Source organism: Balaenoptera ricei, chromosome 10 (genome assembly GCF_028023285.1).
Source record: "Balaenoptera ricei isolate mBalRic1 chromosome 10, mBalRic1.hap2, whole genome shotgun sequence".
Taxonomy (NCBI): Eukaryota; Metazoa; Chordata; class Mammalia; order Artiodactyla; family Balaenopteridae; genus Balaenoptera; species Balaenoptera ricei.
Genome location: NC_082648.1, coordinates 23525188 through 23532492, shown reverse-complemented (window position 1 = coordinate 23532492; position 7305 = coordinate 23525188).

Here is a 7305-nt window from a genome sequence, read left to right as displayed (position 1 = left end):
AGCCAGTGTGTATCACAATTTTCAGGCCCTAACTTTGGCAGCATTTCAATATCACGTGATATTTCTATTCATATTGCAACTTCTAGTTGGCTGAAACATGTTCATTTGATTGGCGAAGTTTAGAAAAAGACCTGTTACCTATATATTCCTCATTAAATTCATATTGTATTATTACACCTCCCTGCAGAAAAGATATTTAATAGTACTTCCAGAAGAGGGCAATGTTCCTGAGGTTAACTTTGCTAATAAATTTTCCAAACGCCAAAAATTCACACTAACTGCAGATTATTTATTCAAAAGCACTCTCATACTGAAGTCTGAGAAATGATGACTTTAGGAAAACATTGGATTTGTACAGATTCCCCTTATAAATATTACTGTAATTTTCCTTTTCTCAAGAAATCTGAAACTATTCTATCTGTTTGACATAACTCTTCTCTGGGGCCTAAAGTTTCTGGGAAATGTCTTTGGGCTATGCCAGAGTCTTGGCTTAATTATGCTGACAATTCACAAACTTGTGAGACTGGTTTGCCCCTTGAGACTGAAATATTGATGTTATTTTAGATAGGTGCTTGGCTACGAAGATTACCATTTGATCTGCAAAGACAAGAACTTAGGAGAACATATTTGATTGTTCTTCCTTCTCTCAATTGCTTGAGTGAAGCTGACTTGTGAAGCGATGGGTCGTAAATCACTCTGTTGACTGCCCTGCAAATTTGAGATGTATGGCCCTTCATCCTCAGGGGAACCTGGAGTAAAGAACTAAACTTTCTCCCCACTGAAAACTGCATGATTATGTAAGGGACTCTTCCTAGAGAGGAACTGTTTGAATTTGAGTGAAAAAATAAATAAATAAATAAATCACTTATTCCTAGAAAGATTCCTGAATTCCACTCCAAAGAATTCTAGCCCAAAACATCCTATAGAAAGCATTTCAAGAGAGTCCTACTGAAGAGAATTCAGATGAATTTTTGGTGGCAAGTGTACTCTGCCTCTCCTAAGTGGACAGCCTGTACCAGCAAGCACATTGTAATAAAAAGTGACCTGCCAGTGACTTGGCACATCCCAAGGAGAATTTTTGCCTGAAAGATCTCAAAAAAAGCAAAACCAGCTTCCATTAACCTCTCCAACCCTATAAAATTATCACCTGGGTGGACCTCTATTTATTTATTTGCTTTGTTTTGCCTGCCAACATTCCTTCCCCTTTCTTTTGGCTAAGAATTCTTAAGAAATGGGCATCTGATCCCAGTTTGAACAATCATATTTTTTCTGCTTGGAATTTGACTCTTGAGTGAAGTGATGAAAGAACAGGAATGGAGATGTGCAATCCTCTCAAAACAGCCCAGGGGAGAGACTGCCCATTAGTTCCAGCTACTTAGATGCTTAGAGCTTCCCTAGGCTCTATCCCAGCTAAGACCTGGCCACTCAGCCTGTCCTTGGATTTTGTGAGCTTAAGGTAACCAGACGTGGTCTCTTTTGTTTGCTACCAAAGAGCCCTAACCAAAACATCTCCTGAATGTAAAGGAACTCTATGAATCCCTATGGGTGAAAGACCACTGGACCATTAGACCACAGACTGCTGGCCAGAAAATAAAAGCAGAGCCTTCTAAAAAATCCATAAAGGCATCCAGTTTTAAGTTGGAAGAGCAAAGACAGGTCAAATCCCCTCTCAAAAGTTACCTCAAAACAAGGAAAATAGGAAACAAACCATGCCATATATTTTTGATGAAAATCAAATCATCTATAGCCCTGAATCAAAATGGTAAAGGTAAGCAGGAGAACTGTGAATCATTTAGTTGAGAGGAGAAAGGTCAAACTCAGTGCCTGAAAAGGTAAGGTGAGGGGACTTGAGGGGAGATACGGCTTTGAGGAGCAAACCCTGGAAAACTCCAGAATTCAAGGTGCCTGTTAGAGATGAGGCCAAGGCACTGAAAAGAGAAGACCTGTCTGAAAGTCTGTATGAGGAACACTTGGGCCCTGGGTCCCGCTCCCACCCTACACTGTCACTCCCTCTCCAACCCCCGTGATAGGAGACAAGGGTTTTCTCTCCGGCAATGTTTCCGTTGGAGAAGCTGAATCAGGGAGATTCCAGACATGAAGCACAGAGAAAGGCAAGGGTGATGTTCCACATAGTAAACAGACGATGCCTTCACATCCTTCCCTTCCCCAAAGGTGGGTGTGAGAGGAAAGGAAGGAAGAAAGTACCCGACAGCTTCAACTGTGCAGCCAAACATAGTAATAAGCTTGTTATGAAGCTGTTGGAAGGGGTGGGGAGGCTTCATCACATGTTCTTAGAAAACTAAACAGATGAAGAAATGAAGTCACTATAGTAATATTACCTCCAGGTAGAAGAAAAAGTTGTACAAAAAGAAAAATAACCAATAGCATACTACTTGGCTTAGTGGATAACTATTAACATAGTCATAACAATGAAAAGATAGAATATTGTATTTGAGCAGAAATTGAGGAAGACAATGAATATAATATATAAAATTTATAAATCAAAAGATTGAAAGGCTAATGCCAAAAAATACATATAAAAGAGTTCAAAATTATTACTTCTGGAGATCAGGATAGAGGTAGAGATGAAACACAAGCAACTACTGTTTTGTCACAAGCCATTTAACATTATTTGGTTTTTAAACTATTGTAGATAATATTTGATAAAAATTTAAATTAACTTTTTCAATTCACTAGAATTAGATGGAAGATTAATAGTGTCATAAAAACTAATGAATTTTTATGAAGCCTGCAACTGTAAATTGTTAAACTATACCAATAACTACATAAACGTGGCCATTAGTATCACAGACACAGCCCACATCACTCAGTTTCCATGTCTGTAATATGGTGATAGTAAAAATTCTTTGAAAATATTGTACTAACAGGTATCTTTTTAAACATTTTTAAATTTTTTTTAAGTTTTTATTGAATTTGTTACAATATTGCTTCTGTTTTATGTTTTGGTTTTTTGGCCACGAGGCATGTGGGATCTTTGCTCCTCAACCAGGGATAGAAACCTGCACCCTCTGCGTTGGAAGGCAAAGTCTTAACCACTGTACCACCAGGGAAGTCCCTAAACTTTGAATTTAAATTGTTTGAGTAGTGGATTAGGCATGAAATACTTTAGGAGTCCAAAGCCCTTTTAAAAACTAAAATTAGCAGATTTCTGAGTAGAAACTGATGTTGATTATAATACAGGACAAAATGACAATACTGTACTTGTACTTATTTCACTTAACACTTAAAGTGTTTTAAATTTTTTAATTTAATTTATTTCATATAAAATGTCAGTGAAACTAAATATATCATACATTCCAATACAACATTTACAAACTAAAATCATCTCCAGGAAAAATTTATTTATATAAATGTAAACATTAAATACACATTGTCATCCTAAAATAAAATACTCATAAATAATATTAATAAAAATAAGTGTTCAAGAACAAAGTCACTGACATGAAAGAGAAAATATGTAAGGAATAGAAAAAGGTTAATAAGGAATATTACTTAATATTTTTAAATGCTGTCTTTCAGAAAAAGCAGTGTGTCATTTTTAAATAACACACAAATTTTCACAAGAAATTTTCCAGCTGTTGACAAAAGCTTTTTCTGACTCTAACAGTCTGAAAACCAGTGAGGAGATAATTATGAGCCAACGTCAAATATTTCCCTCTGTTTCTTATAGCTTCAAATAATATCATCTCTTTGTGAATATTTTTAAGGAGATCTTTTTGAACTTTTTTTAATTGCAAAAGCTGTCTTTTATTGATAGCAACCTATAGCTCTTGTTTCAACGAATGCATTTATGGCTTGTTTCATCTTCTTTATCACATTTAGAGGTCAGTACTATTGTGTTCATATTCTGCTGGTTTGAAAAACCTTTGAACAAGAATAAGAAATATTCTTGCAGTGGAAGCTTGCAATAGCACAATCCAGTTGCTTTTTGCATCTTGTACATTGCAGATCTGTCTAGACTTGTAGCCTGTGCATCAGATTGTCTTTTCATTTCAGTTGAAAATTTGAGTCATTGCTCTTGATCTTGAGACATAATTGACTCAAGTTTCAGATATTTTAAATAATAACAGTACTACACCAAGTAAAATGTGATGATTTGGTAGTTAAAAATAGTACAGTATGCCAGACCACTGGAATACTGAAAACCAATAATGCTATCCCTAGTAGAAAGAAAATTTAAAGTGTTCTGTACACTGATTTTCAGTTTATAGAAAAATGTTGAACTAGTTACCTTTATCTATAATGCAATACTTTTTCAACTGCTAAGTTATATCAGTTTGTATCAGATATAAATATCCAACATAATCAGAAATTTTCCGAATAAATACAAATTTTGGAGAAAGGAATATTTGGTTATTACCTGATTGTAATTTCTTAGGGAAAACAGTAATTCAGTAATTCAAAATTCTTGTAACCATGGTGGGAGTGTAGAGATGTGGTTTTGCCAGCGATCACTCGGTATTAATTTGCCAGCATATCACTAAAAGGCTTCATCCAAGAGAGTCTGAGGTCTACTTCCTGGAAATCACCAAGTTTATGTTAAGGTTAAAGAACAGAAAGAGATTAGCTTAAAAACTAGTGATGGTTTCTAGTCTTTCCTTTCAGTTTCCCTAAAATCTCTGTTCCTCAATTTCCTACATGCTAAACAGTCAGGAACTTCTCAACCTATTCTCTACCTTTATGTCACACTGAAGATTAAAATATATGAAACTCTTTGAGTAGGCTGGTAGAAGAATGATCTGAATGAACAGTTCCCTAGTGGATTCTAGGGGTTGCTGTAAAGGCTGCTTTCAGACAACCTGTTAGTCAAATGCCACAAGAATCAAAGTCTGTCATTAGACATCACTTCTGGAGTTAAGCACCGACCTCTGCACTCAATACTCTTTCTGCCTCTGAAGCCCCTGAGGAAAAAGGTACCTCCAATCATTGTCATGTTAGTGTAGACTTGTGTTTCAAAAGATGGCAGGACAGAGGCAGAGCACAGAACTGCCCTCAATGTGAGAAAAACAGGCAGAAAGCAGGGATCAAGAGACCAAAGACCATCTCTCCTGGCTCTCAGGTTTTTCCCTGGGCCCAACTTTATCTCTAACTTCCTGAGTTCAGTGCTGCTCTCTGTGTTAATTCTTAGCTCCATTTATTCTAGGTTGATCTCCAGTCTATATTAGGAAGGATCAACTACCCAGTCCTAACTTTTTTTTTTAATATATTTATTTGTTTATTTATTTTTGGCTGTGTTGGGTCTTCGTTGCTGCGCACGGGCTGTCTCCAGTTGCGGCGAGTGGGGGCTACTCATCGTTGTGGTGCGCAGGCTTCTCATCACGGTGGCTTCTCTTGTTGCAGAGCACGGGCTCTAGGCGCGCCGGCTTCAGTAGTTGTGGCACGTGGGCTCAGTAGTTGTGGCTTGCGGGCTCTAGAGCACAGGCCCAGTAGTTGTGGCGCACGGGCTTAGTTGCTTCACGGCATGTGGGATCTTCCGGAACCAGGGCTCGGACCCGTGTCCCCTGCATTGGCAGGTGGATTCTTAAGCACTGCGCCACCAGGGAAGTCCCCCACTCCTAACTTTGAACCAATGAAACCCTGAAGTTAATGAGGTTGCTTCACAAATCACAACAGGAAAGAGAAACCACTTTGAATACAGAAACTGACAAGGCTGAGTAGGAAAGGAAAGGACTACAGAATGAATGAATGTGCAGAGCAATGAATTAATGGTTTGATGCTACATGCTTGAAGTTAAAAATACTTCTCCTGGATGTGCCCAAGCTTCCAGTCTGTCTCAGTGCTTTCTGTTTTAAATATTTAGCCTTTGGCGCACAATAGTTGGACTTCTTCTTAAAGAGCTCTGGAAATTGGGATGTATTTCATTTAACCCTCTCCAGTTTAAACACCCAATCCAGCCTAGTAAGTTACACCACTGCACAGAGTTCACAGCTGTGGACTGGCCTTAAAGACAAAAAGGAGTCTCATGAACTGGTCCTAATTTCCATTAAGGTCAAAAGGGTGGCAAAAAATCATCCGTATAATTACTTTTTGTAAAGGTAATTTTGCATAGCAGACAAATCCGTGAGGAACAACATCTCCATCTGTGATGTGCACACATCTCTCTGGGGATCATCTGGGTGGCTGTTCATTATACACACACAGTCATATAACTTGAACTTGAAATGCTCAAACACAACTCAGTGAGATAAATCTGGCCTCTGTTTATTTCATTCCTTTTCATTATTTCCAGTTCTAGAGATAATCACCGGAACATTTTACTAAAACCTTCCTAAGGGAATATGTGAATAAGAGGGTTGGGAGGGAAACCACGGCAACATGAAGTGTCAGGAAAGGCATTTAACCCAGGGGGTTGGTCGGGAAATACTCAGAAGAACTGCAGACCCCCTGATGATGTGGAGTAATCTTATCTAAAGCTGGTCAAATTCAGAGTCAAAGAATTATTCTTATTTCAATTCTCTGGGGGAAAAAAAAAAAAGAAATCCAAACATAAACTATTAGGCAAGTGTTCAGTTATCCTGTGGGTAGTTCAATGCTATCACCATCTGCCAAGGGAGTCTCTCTAGACCCTGAAGGGGACACTGAATTACCCAGAACATCTTTCAAAATGAAGACATCAGAGTGACAAGAATAAGACCTAGAGTCCCATATACCAAACGTGGTGCAGGTATCCTAACCTAAATTACATAAGGGCTTCTCATCACCAGACCCAGCTACATGTATAAATCAGACAGCTGAGCCCCACTTAATGATGCAAAACCAGTTTCCAACAAATCTGATTTTCTCTTGTCCTTTTTTCCTTTTTCCTTTTCTTTCTTTCTTCCTTCCTTCCTTCCTTTCTTTCTCTCTCTCTCCCTCCCTCCCTCCCTCCCTCTCTCTCTCTCTCTTTCTTTCGTTCTCTTGTTGTTGTTAATCAGGCTTATTACTTTAAGAATAATCAAAATGAAATGAAAACTGGGTGGTCATGAGATATTTAAAATCCTTGCTCCAAGTGAGAGCTCTCAAGGCTGTGCCCTAAATGTTGCATTTCATCAACATCACTCCTTCCAGACCCAAGCTCTGAATTTACACACCAGGCAGAAGTGTTTCTTCGCCTGGGGATTCTCAGAATGCCAGGCTCAGCCAAATGGGAGCAGCTTTCCTTCTAGACCACAGTCTTGCGGCCCACCTTGGAGGCTGAAATAAAGCTACTGTACTCAGCCTCCCAACCTCACCCAATGCCCACTAATAACATCTGCTTTATAGCCGTCATTCCTGCAACCTGCTCTCTCCTGGCTCTCTCGCCCT